Genomic DNA, 22,841 nt, shown 5'->3' with positions numbered 1-22,841 from the left:
TCCGGTTTGCCCCGATTATGTCTTTAGGTTTGTCAGCACTATACCCGTGCTAGTGGATTTCACCGACGTGGTAAACGTCTGAGACCTGCATCACTTCCGGCTTTCCTCTTACATTAAGCTAACACGCCGTGATATAACTGGAATACTGTTCAAAGAGGCGTTAATCCAGCTCACTCACTCACTCACATTTTATAGAAAGGTTAAGTCGAAAAGGTGGACGCAACCCACGCTCATCAGTCATTGCGCATTAGTATTTCTTATCTGTGACGTTTACTTCCGAAATGAAACAAACCTTTGCACTTTTCGTTGATGAAAAACCTTATTCACACACTTTTTTTAAGTTTTACATTATGCCATAAACACCTCATGTTATTCACCATATGTTATATCAACTGATTTTGAACATAATATAATAATAATATGTGCCCTTATTATGCGCAAAAATCCATTCACCATGCTCATAGCGCTACACTATAATTACCCCGGTCAACGGATCAGTGTGCACTTGATATTCATTCTCAGCTTCCTGGGGAGTATACAATATGACCTTGAATTGAGGGTATTCGAAGTAATTGCAGTAATTTTGAGATTACACAAATGTAGTAAATAATAAAGGAAGACTATAAAAAGGAATAAACTTATTCAACAAAAGAAAAAATTACAATGGCAAATATTAGCTTGTTTGTGAATAGGGTTTAACTGCATCTCCGTGATGTCAGTGTGTCAGCTTAAAGTGAGTGAGTGAGTGAGTTAAAATTTAACGTTGCATCGGCATTATTTCAGCCATATAGCGACGAGACCAAGTTAATATATTTACAATTTAGTCATTAATGCAAAGTTTTATTTAAAAACAAGTTGTAAAACATATTTGAGCATACTATATTTGGAAACAATTTATGAAACATATTCACAGGTTTTACGTATAGGAATTCAACAGAACGTCCTTTAAGTTAAGTTACACATATATAGAAATCAATCGCTGTGTTTTTATGATGATGTATTTTTGCCAGTAAGTAGGGATATAACCTTCAGAAGTCTAGGACTTGTACATTAAACAATTTTAGATTGTAGTTGTTATTTGTGGTGAGTTTTCCTTTGGCAACACACATTATTGCCTCTGCATTGGGATATCACAGTAGGGACCATGTATTATTTTGAACCTTCTAAACTATTAACATAAGAGAGGAACCACGGGATTTAAACAACGATTTGAGGACATTGACGTAAGCATTTGGAAAATTGGGGTTGCAAGGGCTTCATTGTGAAATAGATTGCTTTAAACGGGGTCAATAGCATCAATACGCTAGACTGTATAATCCTCCAAAATATTTTTAGTGGTACAGATTATCTTGATTATGATGTCCAAAGCATCTGTTACCATGTTTTTTCAGGTACAAATTGACTTGCCTTGGCGTGAGGGCTCCCATCGGTGGAGCAGGATACGCTGACCTTTTCGCGAACACCTGGTATCATCACTATTTGATAGGGATTCATAAACACATCCTCATTATACTGTCGGAATCGTTCAATCCACTCTGCTTTTAGCAGAGATTTCTTGTGAATACGGAAAAGGTTTTGTTGCTTTTATTTACACAACCAAAAATCAAATGAAACCGATTTTCTGTTTTTCAATTATTAAAATATAATCACCAAACTGATGTGTGTTAGATGACTTTAAAAAAGTTCTTTGACATAATGAGTAATACCTATTGGTGTTGGTAAGGACAGATAACCATCAGCGTTGAATCTAAAACACATATGTAATAAATGTATCAGGCTCTTTTGCTGTGGGCAGCAATTTTCCCTGTGTACAAAAGATGCTACCTATTAGATAGAGAGTGCCATGTTGTGATGACGTCAGGCTTTCTTGCAGCCACAATTGATTTCACATTTTTAAACAAGGTGTGTGGAGTGGCTAGCATTGAGGCCAATCATTGGAAGCATCACCTGCTGATGTCACATCACATAAACAAAAAATAATACGCAGACTCCGGAATTGCATCTTGAATAATCAGTCGCTGCTGACATCAAATGGAAAATGGTTTGTCAAAAGAAAGATCTTTGAACTCAAATTAGTCTTAATCTAGATGTTCAGTAAAAAATGACGAACTGGCTTCTATAGAGAAGAGATGCACATGAAGCAAAGGTATTTTTTCTAAGAAGTTTAAGGAATTAACACATACTGCCTAATTACAAATAACTGATTCCTTATCAACTAAAACTGATTGTACTGAACGCGTCCAAACAAATCAACTTCAAACATGGGGCAGGGGTTTCCATGATGTCTTAGGCGCCGCGATTCCCTGTGCAGAGTTGTGTCCCTTGGGCACGCCAGAAACCTATGGTTGTTTCGAATCCCGGTTCGCCCTGATTATGTTTCTTTACTTCTTTACTCGTCGATTGGGGTCTAGTTCAGTCAGGAAGAGACGGGTCATACCAAACTAAGTAGAGATGGCATCTCGATGTGATACAGGGCACCATCTTCGTTCATTCTCTTTTGGTATTCTTACACTGTCTGTATATCCTGGAAGTGGGGACAACACAATACTCCCTCTTGAAGGTTCACGGGCTTTAGTTAATTGCAGGGGTGGTGGGGTAGTCAAACGTATTCGCTCGTCACGCCGAGGTTGGGTTCCCCACTTGTGTACCATGTGTGAAGCCCATTTCTCCCTTGGTAGTGCTCGAAGATTTCTAAACTAAAAACCCGTTAAGATCCGGGAAGAGAATAGGTCTTCAGCAACCCATGCTGTAACAGGTGACCATGTTTGTCGTAATGGGCGACTAACAGGATCGTGTGGTCAGGCTCGCTGACTTCGATGATGCATGTCGTTGTATCCGAATTGCGTAGATCGATGTTCATGATGTCAATCACTGGATTGTCTGGTCCCGACCCGATTATTTACAGACCGCCGTCATATACATGCAGTTGGAATATTGCTGAGTGCTGTGTTACCTCGATCGGATTTGAAGACGACAGTTTTTGTTTGAAATATATCTGAAGTTGAAAACGGTCACAAAATCCACTGTAGATTCTGCCATGAGTGATACTGGAAACAGGTCGGTGCCCGTCCCACGGAAGTAGTCACGTATACTTGGTGTATGTAATATCACTGATATAGCATATATAATGTCATTAATATTTGGAATATAATTGTTGTCAGGGTCATTAAACAACTTCATAATGAACGCAGTCAGAGGAAAATTCATCACCTCGTGAACTGTCTGTTATCTGCTTGAACGTCTGGTCTACAGGATTTCATTTCATCCCTCCTGGCGTTTGCTTACCAGACAAGACTCTCAGTCATCTAATAAAACCGGTTTCAAAGGGAAATTTCATTTAGATTTAGTAAATTCTAGTCTTATGAAGAAAATCCAGCGTCCTGTTTAATTGATTGCAGTGCGGGGACCGACGTTTATTTGTGAATGAACGAATTCCAGAGGCGAATTAGGTTAGTCTTGGGAAATCAAGCTTTTATTGACTGCTTCAAGTAGACGTTTGTTCGGCTTCTTTTTCAAATGACGGTGTCCTATTGCGACATGTTTACTTTATTCCAATCTGTACAGTACCTATCTGGTCATGAGATACACCACAGTCCCACCCTTTGATGACTAAAACATGAGCTCGAATGATGTGTAAATGCACGCCAATGTTGTACCTTTTGAAGCGCTGTCTCTGAGGCAAGATTAAGAACTGTGTGAAAAAAATGGTCTGGATCTAGTACATATAACCTACACTTAATGAACAACTAAGAACCCTACATGAACATAGTGATTTAATGGCTGTCGTGTTTGGAAAGGGGGGTTATGTTTACCAATAAAAGGTGATACAAAATCATGAATCATTCAGGTCTTATAATTATTGACAATTCCTCAGACTCTACATGCCTAATTGTACTCTTCACTTATTTCATGTACTTGTCTTTGAATGGCATTTGGAAGTGAAACACGTAAGGAAGAAAATGTATGGAGGTCAACTTCTTCATTAAGAGAAACACAACGTGTCGGAGTATATACTTACTCCTTCATCCGGGGAATAAATGCTTTGAAGTAGAGAACATATATACGTACCTGTAAGATAACAACGATGAAACTTAACAAGGGAAGCCAACAGTTAATTGGCGCTGATAGGTGATTAGCATTTACTTCATAAAGATTATACTTATTATATAATGCGCAGAAAAATGTATTTATGACAATACATTACGATCGATAGATATGTTACAGCTATGTTTATAGTCAAACGTTAAACGTGTGTTACGTGGTTGAGGTATCACTGTGGATTATTATTATTATTATTATTAATACTACTACTACTACTACTACTACTACTACTACTACTACTACTACTACTACTACTAATAATAATAATAATAATAATAATATCAAGTCGGCCCAGACTCAGTTTTTCAATATGAGGCTTTCTGAGCGACCACTGCATCAAGTTTATGTGCAGTGTGTTGTGAAGATCAGCAACCCTGCAGAGTCCTTTGGCTGGCCTGAAAAGTGAAACAGAAGGTTTTCTGTTTGCTGCTCAGGACCAGTCACTTCCCATTGAAACCGTCTATGTGTGATATGGCATCAAAATGTAAATATGAAATGTAGATTATGCAATGAATTTAATGAGACTGTCCAACACATTGTCAGTGGATGCCAAGCTTTGGCACAAACACAGTATCTTAAGCGACATGATGGTGTATCTCAATAATTGTATTACCGTCTTTGCCATGCTTGTGGTTTTGACACAGAGGTCACGACCAAGACTATGTAGAGAGCGTCATGGAAAATGATATATACAAAATTCTTTGGAATAGGCCCGTATACAGCCTCAGACGTATCCAGGCCAACAAACCTGATCTTGTCCTTTTTGATAAATCTTATGAAATTATTTATATTATTGAATTTTCTGTCCCTTTTGACACTTATGTGATTTTTTATTTTAATCTGTACATGATAAATTAGAAATTCACATAGCTACCTTTCCAAACTTGTAGTTCTAGGCTTGTGCAAACAGATAGGTTTTGAGTTGTATCTTGAATGAGTTCAGATTGGCTTGATTTCTGATGATAAATGGAAAGTTCCACAGAACAGGTCCGGCTTTCTGGAAAGCTCTGTCGCCATAGGTCTTGGATGTTCTTTGAACAGTGTGCTGTACGTGATCTGCTGACCGAAGACTTATCATTGGCTTAAAGATGGTGATTAGTTCTTGCAGATACTCTGGTGCTGTACAATTCACTGACTTGAAGATCATGGTCAGAAGTTTGAATGCCATCCCCATTATGTTTTAGGTTTTGTCAGCAGCATACCCATGCTTGTGGGTTTCACCAAGGTGGTAATTGCCGAAGATGTTCACTTCATATCATTTCGGGCTTTCCTCCAACATTAAGCTAACATACCGTGATTACTGAAATACTTTTCAAAGCGGCATTACCCCAACTTACTCACTCGCTTACTCACTCTTATTCAATAGGGTTGTCCTGGCCAGGTAGCCAGACTGAGCTATTTAAGTACACGCTTGTACTTCGGAAAGTGTAGGTATAGCTTCATAAAGAAATCATCACAAATTCCAGTGTCAGACAAATGATAGGTACACATTTCCTGTCAGATACTCCTATCCTTCTCCTCAACACACCCTCACATCATCTGTAGCAAGAAACACTGATGTTCAAAGTATCCAGCTGTCACATGTCAGTGGCCCCCTTCCTTCACCACAAATAGCAGATATTGGACTTTCTTTTCCTGTTCTCGGGTTGATGCACATCTTTTTAACATGTTCAGATTAGCACGCCAGTTCAATGGTATGCAGAATCGTTATTCTACGCCAATCCTGGAACTAGTTGTCACTCAAGACATTACACAACGACATTTTGAAGTGAATTATTCCCATATTGACATGTTATGGTAAAAAGATCATTATGTTTGTGTGTGTCACACAGACTTCACAAAAGGAATGTTTCAATTGTTGTATTCCCCAGTCGAGAGTTCAACTATTACTGAATTATGAATTTTATCTGACACTTTAGAGAAAGAAATGCCCATTGTCCACGCATACATTTGGTAAAAGTTATGGAACAATGTAAGTGACATTTTTCTGCATATGATAATAAACTCTAGTCCATCCGTTAACGTACTTCTTTTTCCTGAAACAAACATTGCTACTCTCAACAAAAGCAATAATATGTTCCGGGTAACTTGATTACATTTAGCATCATTTATATATGGATCCAGTGACAATTCTCTTTATAGAAAAATAATTATGACTGCATACTATTGTAGTGTGTTCTGACAGTTTCAGTTAAAACCTTTGTTTTTCAGTCGTTATGTTCACAGTTTTAGTCGATGGACACGTGGAATTTTCCACCATGTATATTGTTATACCTTACTACAGTGTTTAGTCCACCATTGATAGCCCAATATAACATAGCTACGCGATACATCGCAACAAAACGAAGAATAAATTGTTGTTTATTTCACGATAAAACATTGTTCTATCATAACGTCATTTCTGGAGATTCGAGCATGCGCTTGCAACTTGATAACGTCGTATATTGGACGATGTTTTTTTTTAGAGGGGGTTATCTAATGAGTTGTTCCCTTTTGATGTAACGTTACAGGACAGCGCAAATAAACGCGGTGGCCGAACGATCGAATCCAAAAGCGGGAGAGATATGACAATCGGTAATGGGAGAGAAGGTACAGAGGTAATCGACCAGAGGATTGTGAAAATATGCGAGAAACATCTACCTGTGCATAAAATGTACTTGTCCGACATTGTCGAGGTCGGATTCTACTGAGGGAGTCATCATTATTAAAATACGGGTAAATATATTTAAAGCTTGTACATTTTAACATCAACCTTAAAGAGGGGGTGTAAATAAAGTTGGCATCTCAACTGCGCCCGCCATGCGTTATTCTACCTGCTGTGTTTTATTGTACGATAAACAACTCCACTTGTCGTTTATGACTTAAATAACAGTGTACAACTCTCATCAACGTCTTCACCTCTGCATGTACGAGAGACTTAAGGTCTCAATATACAGTAGACAGGCACTCCATGACGTCGATGGCGTCACTTTAAAGGTTCACATTGACTTCTTATTGCAGTGTCTTTGATGTTGTGTATTGAGACACAATGCAGTGATGAATTTCATCCCTGTATGTACACGTATAAACATCACCACTTAATACACTACTCCTAAACACTTCTCTGGGAAATCTTCACCCCGATGCAATCCGTCTCCAGGCCGTTTCGTATTTCGCTGCCCACACACGATGTCAACCATGAAAGTAAACACAACACCTGGATTCGGATATTGTATGATTGATTGATTGATTGATCCGAGCACCCCAAACTGCAGGTCACATTGCAACATCCAGTCATAATGATTGTTACTTTGATATATTTTCATTAAAACTATCATCTCAATAGAAATTAATGTTTTAAAATACATCTTTAAAGCTGGGCAGTGTCAGTACGATATACGAGCGCATCACACAATTGACAATGTGAAAGAGAAGGCACTAATCTGACACTCTCACTTTATTTGATCATTTACAAAATGTAAGTTCAGAATTACATCACTGTAAAACGAACATGGCTATTGATTCTAAATTACAAGTGTTCCCCGGTGAAATTACTTTCAATATTGCCAACGGGATGATTCTTGCCCCGAAGTTGTCTGCCTCGCGTGACGTCAATGTCATGACGTCCTTTGAATACGTTGTGACAAAACATTAAATCATGTTCAAATTGTACATTTATATGAAAGACATACAATGTATGAATGGTATGAACGTTTATTACATCAATAAATCAAATTGTTTTAAAAAACGTCAGACCTCATAAGAATCATAAATTCCATTGGATTTCTAATATTCTTTGAACGCCAGGAGAACGTGAGACAGCAAGCGTACATCATCATGGCAAGGAAATGGTTTGAAATGAATGATATATTATCGCCAGTAGTCACAAAATAAGATTACCTGGCACTGATTCCATACTGAAGATATAATTTTGATAATTAAATTAGCAATGAACATTTTTGTCATCTGTTTGGGAAATTTATGAAATATGATCAAGCTGTTCTCTTGCGAAAATACATAAAAGTGATAAAGTGCCTATCTTCGCCATAGTTTATTCAGCTTTGACACTCATTCAAAGGATGCAGTCTTTTACAATTAATTAATCTCGTCAGAGGTGTCACTCAATCAAAGAACACAAGCTTTTATATTTAAAACTATTTCATGTTCAGAAATAATTTAATGGCGCTCTTTGATCAATATATATTAGCTAATAGCTAAATAGAAGTGAACCTGATTAGAATCATTTTGCAGTGCAAAAAAATCATTATCCAAAACACGATGACTAACAGTTCCTCTAATGGCTGATCATCATGACGCAATTAAATCTTCCTTTTAAAGTTTTCCGTGAACTTCTTCACACACATTGACATAAATACATTAATGCTGTTTTCATATGATTACATAAATTTATGTGATCTGAAACCACTCTTTATACTTCATCCAGCCATTGAAGGTGAAGGAATTGATTTTAAATGTTGTTGGTCTTTACCGTGTCACTTGATGTTAGAGCGAAGAGGATTTGTTTGAAAATGAGATGATCTCATTTGTCCTTCTTTCATAGTTGCATGGAACGCAAATGCAGTTAGAATTATCTTTCTAAGATTTATTGGTTTGTTGGTTTGTTGTTTACGCCGCACTCAGCAATATTCGAGCTGTAAGATGGCGGTCTGTAAATAATCGAGTGTTTAATATCATGAGCTTCGATCCACACAATTGGGATGCGATGACATGCATCAACCAAGTTCATCTGCTTGACCAACCGATCCGCTTGTCACCTTTACGAAAAGCACAGGTTGCTTAAGACCAATTCTAACCTTGGTTTTTTCCACGGGTCGATCCTTCTGAGAAGAGAGCATTGACTTCTTGATATCAACTTCTTTCTTATTTCAATGCAACGTTTCGGTATATATGCTAGACTGTTACTTTTATCGAGTGAGTGATTAACAGCTGGGTAAGAAGGCAAATATTACTTATACACATAGATAAACAAAACCAAATGGCGTAACTGATAATGGCAATGGACGAAGCCTGTAAAAAGCGTGAGTGAGTGAGTGAGTGTTTTTACACCACTATCAGCTATATTCCGGGAAATTGCCCGACTCGGGACACATAAAGTGGGTTCACACATAGCACCAATGTTGGGAACAAACCCGGGCCTCGGAATGACAACGAGCGAAGCCTTTTAACCACTAGACTACCCTACGGCCCCATTTGTGTTAATGATAGATAGATGGTGTCATTGCTGTGTTTGATTCCAGCTGTATAACCATGTGTACCCAGAGGTGGATTGCTTGTTTGATAATGGTTCTAGCAATCGATACGCCACATTCAAAGAATAAAGAAATTGATTCCTATAAATCAACCTTGGTTTCATGGATACCACAGCTGAAGGTTATGGATTTCAATCTCTTTAATCTTTCAAGGTGACGTTTCGGCACGGTCTTCGTTGATACTAGAGCTTATCCGCGGGGATGCAAGTTAGAATTGGCCAAGCAACTTCTGCTTGTCGAAAGAGTCGATTAAATGAATGGGGTGGTCAGGCACGGTGACTTTGTTCATTGCGTTGCATTGTACCCCGACGGTGTGGGACGATGCTCATCATATCAATCAGTGGTTTGCCTCCCAAATTTGATTTTTACAGGCCGCCGTCATGTACCTAGACTATTGCTGACTGCAACGTTAAACAGCTAACAAACAAAGGATACTGCAGCTAAATGCTGCTTAACGATATCTGGGGCGGTCGGGTAGTCTAGTGGTTAAAGCGTTCGCTCGTTACGCTGAACACCCGGGTTTGATTCCCGACATGGGTACCCATTTCTGGTGTCCCCGCTGTGATATTGCTGGAATATTGCTAAAAGCGGCGTAAAACCATACTTACTCACTTACTTAACGATATTAGCTTTCTTTGGTTTATTAATAATGATTGTAGCCTAACCAACATGTTACTCTATGTAACAGAAGATGCATGTAAGAATAAACGCATCCTTTGGTAACAGCAATAAGTGGTAACATCTAAGTAAGCAGGGACAAAACACACTTTCGGTATCACATGTTTTTTATCGTTCAGTAGGGTCAGATCAATTCTCATCAACAACACTGCAAAAACTTAATGTTTCTCATTCCACATTTTTTGTGTAAAAAAACAAACACAATTATCCTCTCTTTTTTAGACGGAACTAATTATATTTTCTCAATGTACCCAAGGCTCTTTTTACCACGGGAGTTTTATAAGACCAGATTTTCATGTCCGGCCCACAACGCTTCCTGTTAATGCTGTTGCTTCATACGACATAGGTGGACTGACATACAGGACGATTAGTTCTTTAATATCATAGATTATATTTTTTTAATAATTGTAAAGAAATAAAGCCAATCAGAGACAGTTTTACCGGTGAAGACGTTAGCACTGACACATATGGCTCCCACGGAGAGCTCAATATGTTCGTGTAGGTCGATGTCAATTCATCATTTTATATAATTTTTATGAATCTTGTTAAATGAAATATTGCTATTTGCAGATCAAATCGAAGTACCGAAGATGATGTTGCTTCTGAATCCCACATAATTGAAAACGATTTATCGATAAACTGTCATTCAAAAATGAATTAGACTGAAGGTCCACCATACCAAAACTTTAATAGGATTTCTTCTTCATGGAGAGGTTCCTATAGTCTTAAGATGGTTGAAACGCGCGGCGAGACGCAATCTTCCCCCATCAATCATCGTTATTTAGGTGAGAAGATGAATAGTACATTTCATGCGTGCGTGCGTGCGTGCGCGTGCGTGCGTGTGTGTGTGTTTTCCAACTGCACAATACAATCCTGTAGCATACAATCAAGATGGTTTGTTGAATTGAAGGCCTCCGACCCATTTACCTGAAAATCGTATAGAAGTATTTGAGAAAGAGAATATATGGATGTCAACATCACCTGATGAAGGAGTAAGCATATACTCCGAAACGTTGTGTTCCTCATAATAAAGAAGTTGACATCCATATATTCTCTTCCTTATGTGTATCACTTCTAAATGCCTTTCAAAGACCTAGAAGTATGTGTTTCTCTACAATTGTGTACAGTGTCTGATGATTGTTGACAAGATAAGCCGAAAAGTGAGCAAACGTGTATTCTTACGATTAATTTGAAACCATGGAAGGAAAAGAACTGCTTGGTATGATGTGGTCTTGCGTACACTCCCAGGGGGACATTTCTTTGTGCTACTTTTAAGGTACAGCAACAAACATCTCAGTTACTAATTATATTTTACTAAATTCAAACATTACTTGCTCAGTGGACTGAAGTCTCTGGAAATGTTATCCGTCTCGAACACCTGGTTTAATCACTGATCAGTGATCCATTCATAGCTAGGTTTCACCGCTATTTTGCCTTTTAAGCCCAACGGAATCTGTTTCGGGGGATAATCGAGACTGGCTATTCTCTGGTGTTAATGGGTCGGGTAGCCTAGTGGTTAAAGCGTTCGCTCGTATTGCCGAAGACCCGGGTTCGATTCCTGACTTGGGTACAATGTGTAAAGCCCATATCTGGTGTCACCCGCCGCGATATTGCTGGAATATTGCTAAAAGCGGCGTTAAACCTCACTCACTCACTCTGATGTTAACGTTATATATTTACTTTTTACAATTCACAATTATATGACATTTGTATGACTCGTGATAGACAAATCCACATCGTCAAGCAAAACGTGCTTGATTGAGATTCTCCCATCACAGGGCATGTACATTTGAGGATCCGCACCTTTAAAATAAAGACTTAAGTGTGTAACCTGGTATGACCAATATACGACAGACATCGTTGTAAAATTACTTCTTCAAATCTGACTGACAACCCAAGTAGCTATGACCTTCAGTTCGTTTAATGTCATGATGTTTATTAACACCTTCTTGTGTGTCTAATTCTTTTGTATGATATATCTGATGTAGCACCTAATTACAGGTTTGTAATCGCTACATGATAAAAGACGTGGCTTACACATTTTCTTTTGTTTCAGTATCAGCCATTATGTTACCAATGATTCCAACATGGCTGGCTGACTAAAAACGACGATGACGTATTGGCAATTAGCAAGATCACACATAACGTAACGTCATGTAATCGCTACATGATAAAAGACGTGGTCTTACACATTTTCTTTTGTTTCAGTATCAGCCATTATGTTACCAATGATTCCAACATGGCTGGCTGACTAAAAACGACGATGACGTATTGGCAATTAGCAAGATCCCACATAACGTAACGTCATGTAAAAGTCGCTGTTTAATGACATATTGCTAATAGTCTGAAGGCACGACAGAGCATGTGAAAATAATATAAACCTTTTATATGTAGACTGGTTATTGATATATTTCCCAGCTGTTACGATGGCATTTGCTTGTGTTGTGACAATGGAGATGTTAGCTGGTAATGAGATCGTTTTGAAGCTCATGACAGTGGCGCTAGCAACCGTGTCAGCATATTTGCGTAAATTTGTAAATAAAGATTTGTGAGTGTCGTATTGTGCTTTTTATATTATATTATATTATATTTTTACTGATTATGTAATTGATTTGTGTCAGATTCCGTTTGGTTTGTTAATGTCAGGTCTTCGAAGAAAAGATTTGGTGGAAATGAGATATATTGTCCAGTTCAGTAGTGACAGCTGATACGAAAGGTTTTATTCTTATTCCTAGAGAAGGAATAAAACTTTTCATCCCAAAGTCCTCATGAAGAGGTTTAAAACGCAGTTGTAAGCTGAAGCTGGATCTGACTCATTGGAACATGGATTTTGTGGATTTGAGGAGTGTGAGTGAGTGATGTTTGACGCCGCTTTTAGCGTTCCCATGTGGGGAATCAAACCCGGTTCTTCGTCGTGACGAGCGAACGCTTTAACAACTAGGCTAGCCCATCTCCCCTTTAGGAGACAGATCATGAGACTGTTAATAGGAGAAGTTCTGAAATACTGTATACTAGTAATAGACGCAGACCTTGAATGTGAACAGTAATTTCAGGTTGCTTTTGTTGGCGGAGTAGTGGTCGTACGGAAGGACCCATGACAAGAAGATCCGGTCACGACTAAGGGGAGTAACTCCTCGTAGATAATAACGTCGCCTTGAGCCATTGGGTCATCCGTGCCACTTTCTTAATAGTACAGTTGTAAGAACATTATCTTCTACGGGTGTCCGTCTTTCTGTTTGGTTGGCAAGAATTATCACGGAGTGAAAACATGTTGATATGATCTTGAAACTACACATGTACCACCGAAGTATTCGTTACAAACACCATGAAGTCAGTTTGTATATACAGTTTGCATTAAATATAATATTTTTCTTTCCTATCTGTGATCATCTGAAAAACCTCCTACGTTAAGTTGTAAAAATGTATACTTGCAACAAAATGGGTGAGGTGCATCAATTCGCTGTGCATAGTTAGGTCCTTTAGACCTGCCAGAAACCCATCTATCGTTCCAGCTTCGCCCTTTGTTTCTAGGCTAGCAACATAACCATGGCTGTATGTTTCGTCAAAAAGTGAACGTGCACAACTTGCTTCGCTTTTGCTTTCCTCCCATATCAAGCTGAGACGCCGTGAAAGAACCGAAAAACTGTTCAAAGTAGTGTTAATCCCCCACTCACGCTTTTATTCTAAGGGACCATTTGATATATTACTGCCACAAAAATACATTGTATATAATTGTGCTCAGGTACAATTAACTTAAGTGGGGAGGTGATGTCAAGATCACAGATAATCTTGTATATATTAATTATATGTTAGTAGTTCAGATAGATGTATCATGGTATGGTTACATTAGTATATTAAGCTTAGCGGGTTGTTTTTAGATATTGTCAGGTAATACTATGGGAACAAGTTAGGTTCAGGGAAGCGTGGCTGGGTACGGGTGATAGCTGGGGAGTTAATTGGTGTAACAATAGGGAGGTCAGGGGTAGCTTGGGCGTTGGGGTCAGTTTAAATAGCGGGGCAGGGAAATAATTTGTACAGTCAGCCAGAATCAGTATGGTCATGTAAGGCATAGACTAACATTGTGGGAGACTTCTACTCTGGTTGGCGTAAGTTTTTACATTTATTGTTTCATGTAGAATTGTATTTTAGAGGATAGAATTTTGAGTTATGTATTGTTTTCAAATGTAATTATATACACATATTGATTGTAATAACGTAAAGCCACTGTAACAATAACCACAACATGATCAAAGTATAAACAGTTCAACTCAGTAATATGTAAATCAGAGTATTGGTGCATTGCTGTATGTATTGTGAGGTAGTGACACATACCTCAGTAACTGTAATTGCTTATATTATATTGTAGTGTCCCGGAACTGGCCGGTTAACCTTATAGTACGTAGGAGGGAAGAAGTACCCCCGATTGTATGTAGGAGGAAGTATCAACCTCCAACATCACGTAAGGAGAGAAGTATCTCCGTTTCCGTGTGCACATCATAGGATGAACACAGCCGTGGCATCCAAGTAAACAGGCACCCTTAACTCCGTGGTGACAACATCGCCTAGGTGGAAAGATCACCATTCGATATTACGAGGAAGAATTCTAGTGTGAACTGCTCAGTAACATCAGAGATTCCAAAGTTCTGTATACAACTGTGTGACAGTGACAGTGGAGTGGCTTTGTATCTTTCTTTTTTCTTTTTTTTTTTTTTTTTTTTGGGGGGGGGGGGGGGGGGGTTGTGTTGTTGTATATATGTACACCCACAAAGTTATTACTGTGTATTAGTTGTGTTATTCTTAGAACATTTGTATTAGTGTTAGTATTGTTAAAAGTAGACTATTAGTATTAGGATAGTGTATCGTGATAGTTGTATTGTTAGTAGTAGACATTGGTACTGTTAGTAGTAAGATATTAGTATTAGTAGTAGATGGTAGTATTGTTAGTTGTAGGAGAAGCTAGTTTAGTTAGTTGTGTTAGTTAATTTGGTATTAGTTTGTATTTAAATATTGTTATTGGGTTTTAAAATTAATTAAGGGAGGGAATAAATCTGTATTACAACTTCCTTTGTGTTTGTGGTTGATTCAATACGTGACAGCCAGATGTAGCTGAAGAAATCTCCACACAAAATCCCAGCACTCCTCCACCCCAGTGATTACACCAAGGACAATGGTAACTTTCAGGGAATGCATATTCCCACATATGATGTCTAGTTATTTGTAATCCTCTAAACCTCGATGACGCCAAAGCTGCAAAGATATTATAATTATTAAGTATATTATGTACATATTTATAAACAGTTTGGTCAAAACAACTAACTGCTACACATGGTACCCATAAGACTCCATATTAGACGAACGTAGCATTTTATTTGCATAAATCATTTTTAAAAGAATTATCAAGGCATGACAATGATGCGTGTTAAGATTTTTGTCTAAAATCCCAAAGTCATAGTCTCAAATTGCAAGCCTAATGTCTAACGTTGCAAGTGTTGTGCCGAGCATTGCAAGACCATTATCTAACATTGCAAGACCATTGTCTAACATGCCAAGACCATTGTCTAACATGCCAAGACCATTGTCTAACATGCCAAGACCATTGCCGAATATGCCAAGACCATTGTCTAACATGCCAAGACTATTGTCTAACATTGCAAGACTATTATCTAACATTGCAAGACCATTGTCTAACATGCCAAGACCATTGTCTAACATGCCAAGACCATTGTCTAACATGCCAAGACCATTGCCGAATATGCCAAGACCATTATCTAACATTCCAAGACTATTGTCTAACATGCCAAGACCATTATCTTACTTTGCAAGACCATTGTCTATCATGCCAAGACTATTGTCTAACATGCCAAGACCATTGTCTAACATGCCAAGACCATTGTCTAACATGCCAAGACTATTGTCTAACATGCCAAGACTATTGTCTAACATGCCAAGACCATTGTCTAACATGCCAAGACCATTGTCTAACATGCCAAGACCATTGTCTAGCATAGGGTATGCATGTATGTGACATGACACAGCCAGACAGAATGGAGACTGTGAACCTGATTTTTTCTGAATATATTTTTCAAAACATTCCATGTTCTTGATTTCGAGTAATACTTGAAAATGACATTGACATCCGACATGTGGTTTGTAAATGTCATTCGAATTTTTCATAGAATAACACATTCATCAAATTGACCAGGGTATGTTTCCCAGAAACAGGGTGAAACAAACCTCTCTGACATGTCAGAAATGAACACCCGCGTTGTTCGGCTTGGCATGTGCAGGAACAATAAATGAGAAGTCAACAAGCGTGATATCAACGAACATTGTTTGTGTACCTATCGTGTTGGTCATGGTATCCAGCTTCCTGCTTCACAGCTGGTGTCAAGATGCAAGGAACCCCACGAAGTTACTTGAAAGGCTGGTTTGTGGATGCCCTTTGTACTCCTATATAAACTGCAGGGCAAACGCAGGGTGTATACATTTGACAATTGGATTTGACCTACAAATTACGAACGTTATTAAGATATTGATAGGCTGAAAACAATCGCCGAAACACTGCAAACTTAAGGTTTAAACACAACTAAGGTACCCGTATTAAATACATCACCATCGAATAACCATTTTTTGTTTGCTTTATTTCAGCCAGCATCAAACATGGATGTATACTTTCTTTTACCAGACAGATTCCTAGAGCCGCTATTCTCTTAGTATTTGAAGACGACGGAGAGAGTTATAATTCGCCCACTATACAAATGAGATCATAACTTCACCCATTACAATATATACAACAAACGTTGACATTCAGCATTTCAGGAAGCAGCAGGAACATCAATAATAATGATCATCATCATCATCATCATCATCATCACCATCATCATAACTGTATTGGAAACTGTTTCCTTGAATCCAAACACCATCACTTTAAATTCTCTTGTGGATACAGGGGATGTTTTGCCTTGGTTGTGCAAAGGTGGAACAATACTACTCCCAAAGACAGGTGATTTGACTGGATAAAGTCGGCTAGCCTGAAAAGTGAAACAGAAGGCTTTGCTGCTCAGAACCAGTCACTTTTGCATCAAAATGTAAATTATGAAATGTAGATTATGCAATAAATGTGATGAGGCTGTCGAACACATTGTGAGTGGATGTCCAGCTTTGGCACAAACACAGTAACTTCAGCGACATGATGGTGTGACTCGATCGTTGTATTACCCTCTTCGCAATGCTTGTGTGTTTTGACTAATGTGATTGAGAAGATTCAGGCAAAACATGGCAAATATGCAGACCTCACTTTCGAAATGTCAGGCTTGCATTCCAAGTACCACGTTGTCCGACCCCCATTATTCTCGGTGCCTTAGGTTTGGTACATCCCAATTTGTTGACTGACAACGGGAGAGTACCCGGGTTTGCTACCAGGAATACAGCCCTTCTGACAATCTGGGTAATACAGAAGGCTTCAGTGTTGGGGAGGCTTCACATTCTCCGAAAAGTTCTTGGTGGGTTTGACTTGACAGCGCTTCCTGGGAGAAGTCCCATTCATTGTCTTGGCTGCGTGTAGGTCCCTGAGCTGATGATTAGCCTAACAAGCCCGACTGTGCCAGGATCGCCCAAACCCTTTTTGCTGTATTTTTATTTTAATCAGTAATGTGGAATATCCCATAGACAATCAGAACGTTAGACGAATAAGCCTTCACACTTCATCTCAGTGTATATCTAGAGTCAGAAAACTGAGTAGTTGCCAGGGGATGTCAGCGCCGAATAAATCGGAAGCATCCAAAGCTGCATGGTCAAGTTCTATGAGTGAGTGAGTTTGTTTTACACCAATTTTATCAATATTCCAGTGCTCGTGGGTTTCACCAACGTGGTAAACGTCACTTTGGGATTTCCGACCAAACTAAGCTGACATGCTGTGATGTAACTGGAATACTGTTCAAAGCAGCGTTAAACCTCCTTCACTCACTCATTCACTCACTCACTCTACATCATATGTGTGTGTGTATTGGCTAATTTTCACAATCCCACTGGTAGCTGAATATGAGGTAGTGACTGAAAACTGTCCAGAACATCATGTGGGAAGCCAATGTATGGTCCCCATGATACCCAGTTAGCTGCCTTAGGTTTGGTTCCCCGGGGTCTGTAACCCATCTTTCTGACAGATAATATATATTGTTCATAAAATATGTTTCATTCTTGAACTAGTATGTTATAGTAACAATTAATACTGCCATTTTTTGACAGTGTGTAATAATATGGAACTTGTTTCGATTGTTATACGGCTGAATATTGTCAATGTGATGGAAAACTAACGCGCAACAGGTATCGCGAGGCGGAATAGATATTTAACGGCCGCTTCAAATTTGAGAACACAAGTTTCAGCACAAAAACATGTACTTACTCCAAAGGCTAAAGAGTACCCGATTCTTTCATATCACTATAGTTACTCTGTCAGTACTAACAACTCAAGAGGCTAAAGAGTACCCGATTCTTTCATATCACTATAGTTACTCTGTCAGTACTAACAACTCAAGAGGCTAAAGAGTACCCGGTTCTTTCATATCACTATAGTTACTCTGTCAGTACTAACAACTCCAGAGGCTAAAGAGTACCCAATTCTTTCATATCACTATAGTTACTCTGTTAGTACTAACAACTCCAGAGGCTAAAGAGTACCCGATTCTTTCATATCACTATAGTTACTCTGTCAGTACTAACAACTCCAGAGGCTAAAGAGTACCCGATTCTTTCATATCACTATAGTTACTCTATCAGTACTTACAACTCCAGAGGCTAAAGAGTACCCGATTCTTTCATATCACTATAGTTACTCTGTCAGTACTTACAACTCCAGAGGCTAAAGAGTACCCGATTCTTTCATATCACTATAGTTACTCTATCAGTACTTACAACTCCAGAGGCTAAAGAGTACCCGGTTCTTTCATATCACTATAGTTACTCTGTCAGTACTTACAACTCAAAAGGGTAAAGAGTACCCGATTCTTTCATATCACTATAGTTACTCTATCAGTACTTACAACTCCAGAGGCTAAAGAGTACCAGATTCTTTCATATCACTATAGTTACTCTATCAGTACTTACAACTCCAGAGGCTAAAGAGTACCAGATTCTTTCATATCACCATAGTTACTCTATCAGTACTTACAACTCAAAAGGGTAAAGAGTACCCGATTCTTTCATATCACTATAGTTACTCTGTCAGTACTTACAACTCAAAAGGGTAAAGAGTACCCGATTCTTTCATATCACTATAGTTACTCTGTCAGTACTAACAACTCAAAAGGGTAAAGAGTACCCGATTCTTTCATATCACTATAGTTACTCTGTCAGTACTTACAACTCCAGAGGCTAAAGAGTACCAGATTCTTTCATATCACTGTAGTTACTCTATCAGTACTTACAACTCCAGAGGCTAAAGAGTACCAGATTCTTTCATATCACTGTAGTTACTCTATCAGTACTTACAACTCCAGAGGCTAAAGTGTACCCGATTCTTTCATATCACTATAGTTACTCTGTCAGTACTTACAACTCAAGAGGCTAAAGAGTACTCGATTCTTTCATATCACTATAGTTGCTCTGTCAGTACTTACAACTCAAAAGGGTAAAGAGTACCCGATTCTTTCATATCACTGTCAGAACTCGGGCGGTCGGGTAGCCCAATGGTTAAAGCGTTCTCTCGTCACGCCGACGACCCGGGTTCGATTCCCAACATGGGTACAATGTGTCAAGCCCACATCTGGTGTCCCCCGCCGTGATATTGCTGGAATAATTGCTAAAAGCGGCGTAAAACCTCACTCACTCACTCACTCACTCACTACTGTCAGAACTTACAACTCCAGAGGCTAAAGTGTACCCGATTCTTTCATATCACTATGGTTACTCTGTCAGAACTTACAACTCCAGAGGCTAAAGAGTACCCGATTCTTTCATATCACTATAGTTACTCTGTCAGAACTTACAACTCCAGAGGCTAAAGAGTACCCGATTCTTTCATATCACTATGGTTACTCTGTCAGAACTTACAACTCAAGAGGCTAAAGAGTACCAGATTCTTTCATATCACTAGAGTTACTCTGTCAGAACTTACAACTCCAGAGGCTAAAGAGTACCCGGTTCTTTCATATCACTATAGTTACTTTGTCAGTACTTACAACTCCAGAGGCTAAAGAGTACCCGGTTCTTTCATATCACTATAGTTACTCTGTCAGTACTAACAACTCAAAAGGGTAAAGAGTACCCGATTCTTTCATATCACTATAGTTACTCTGTCAGAACTTACAACTCAAGAGGCTAAAGAGTACCAGATTCTTTCATATCACTGTCCATGACAGATTAGCTGTAGTAATATGAAGGTAACGTTGGTGTTCTTTGTTTCCATGACAGATTAGCTGTAGTAATATGAAAGAATCGGTAGATCTTTAACTTCGTTTGAATGGTATATTTCTGTCTGACAATGGCTTTATGGATTCTTGTCAGACCATAGTTCCCCAGCCATATCTTAAAACCCAAAGAATCATGGTTACACTCTAGGATTTGGTTGACTATATGCCATCGTATCCGATGTCGTAGGCTGATGATCATGGTGGCCCATACTCTGTTTACAGGTCACCGCCATACAAATGGAAATGGAAGATTGCGGCGGTGTAGTAGATGTTAAAGCGCTCGCTCTTGAAGCAGACAACCCACGGTACGATGGGGAATCAGACAACTTAGTACTTGGGATGCAAGCGTGACATTTCGAAGGTGAGGTCCGCATGTTTGCCATGCATTTCCTGAATATGTCAATCACATTAGTGTCAAAAGGGCCTTTTCCAAAGAATTTTGTATTCATTATTTTCCATGACGCCCTCAACATATTCTTCATGTTGTTCATATTATTATTCATATTAGTATTATTATTACGGTCGAACAGTTGATTCTACTTTAACCACAGTTTTCTGATAAAGATGGAGAATGTTCTGTGGCATTTATTCACTACTTTGTCAATGACAGATAAAACATTACCTGCCCATGGGCGATTATCAACACCATCATAGAAATAACATGCTGTGCAATTATTTAAGTGTCAAAGGTAGGCTTGTTTGGCTGGAGGGGTAGTATGATATCATCTGAAGGAGTCTAGACGTCTAGAGTGCCCCTAGTTTTCTTCTCAACGTGGTACCTTCAGTACGCAGTTAATGAGAGTTGCTTCTTAACCCTACAACTTACGTCTGGCCAAGAGCGATTAATTCCCTGCCATTGTCTCCCATCCCGACAAACAGCGAATGAACTTTTGAGGACTAGACTTCACAGTATTGTGATTGTAAAAGGTCATAGGATCATTGAACACTTGCCTCGATCAATTGCATTCATTACCTCCAAGGATAATTTAAACTATAGTTTCTTTGAAAGAAGAGTTAAACAAGTAAAACTAGAAGTCCTCATTTTAGACATGTTACATTCGGCAGAAACCTGGGAGTGTGGGTTCGAATCCCGGATAACCACGATATGGTTGTAGGTTTGTCAGCATCCGACCCGTGCTTGTGGGTTTCACCAAAGTGGTGAATGTCTAAGACCTGCATCGTTTCGTGCTTTCCTCCACTGAAGCTGAACCGCCATGATTTTACTGGAATATTGTTCAAAGCTGCATTAAACCCAACTCACTCACTCACTCAGTTGAACACTCATTGAATACCCATTCAACATTATCGTCAATACCTCACGGAGTTGAATACCGTCTTCCATCAGAAAAAAGGACTGTTGACCGTTGTGGTATCCGATGGGCCATGAACACCTCCATCGCTCCCGTAGGGATTCCGGGTAAGAATATAGGTCCCCAGCACCATACGCTTGTCGTTAGAGGTGACTACATGGACAGGGTGGTTATCTGTATGCCATCGTATCCCAAATACGAGGAACGATGCTCATGTTGTCAGTCACTGGATTGTCGGGTCCAGACTCGATTGTTTATAGACCGCTGTCATATGTAGCTGGGATTGTTCTAAAAGTGTGAAAGCGTTAAACAACAAACAATTAATCAGATCGATCAAAACACAAAGATAGCCAACACATATTGAACAGAGTAGAAGAAAAAAATATTTCAAATTCAAAATAATGTTTTGAAATTGCTATTATCTATACAGTAAGATGTATTTTTAGGCATTAATACCAGTGTAGGATAACCAGGAGACGGAACTATCCAGGTTCTTATATTTCGACCATCGGCGTTAGCTGTACCTACAATGTCTGCCAATGAGTGTAGGTTCCAGAAAGGTTCACTCAACTAGAGCTGATTTGACCTCCGTCCGTTGCACATGGTCACATATCATTATTTGACTAAAATTAGAAATCGTCACCACAACGATCCATCCTTTGTGTTGTGTAAGTCATTGAATTGTATACGATACAATTAGTTCGCTACAGTGCAAGGTTTTAGTGCATGCATGTGTTTGTTTGGTTCTTGTTTAACGCCGCACTATTCCAGCTATATGACGACGGTCTGTAAATAATTGACCAGAAAATCCAGTGATTGACATCATCAGCATCGATCTACGCAATTGGGATTCGATGACAAGCATCAATCCAGTCAGCCAAATTGACCACCCGATCAATCAAACACAACGTTAAATGACACAATGTATTGAGGCCGTCTCGTGGTTTCCTTCAGAGAAAGGATCAGAGGCCGTTACAATACTGAAACACTGACAACATGAGATAATCAAACACAACGCTGTACCGGTTCGAATCTCATTCCATGTGTTTGGAGGTCGACTTGAGCACAAAAAAACACATCTTTTCTGATTTCGAGTT

At 38.9% G+C, this 22,841-nt stretch overlaps 1 protein-coding gene across 11 annotated transcripts in view; it reads left to right on the top strand.

The window, feature by feature from the left end:
- Positions 1–22,841, top strand: part of LOC124124491 — a 174,066-nt gene that overhangs the window by 128,119 nt on the left and 23,106 nt on the right. For 8 of the 11 annotated variants that reach the window (XR_007220365.1, XR_007220362.1, XR_007220360.1 and 5 more), the window contains one exon: positions 20,657–20,795. The gene's annotated coding sequence lies outside the window, so the exon portion shown is untranslated. Of the gene's footprint in view, positions 1–14,394; positions 15,142–20,656; positions 20,796–22,841 lie in introns of those variants that run through there. The other 3 variants (XR_007220356.1, XM_048394259.1, XR_007220364.1) reach the window with 2 other exon arrangements.

Source organism: Haliotis rufescens, unplaced genomic scaffold, assembly GCF_023055435.1.
Source record: "Haliotis rufescens isolate VD_foot unplaced genomic scaffold, xgHalRufe1.0.p SCAF_13, whole genome shotgun sequence".
In the NCBI taxonomy this organism is placed as follows: Eukaryota; Metazoa; Mollusca; class Gastropoda; order Lepetellida; family Haliotidae; genus Haliotis; species Haliotis rufescens.
The sequence above is the reverse complement of the archived record's forward strand: the minus strand, read 5'-3'. Positions and strand labels throughout refer to the sequence as shown.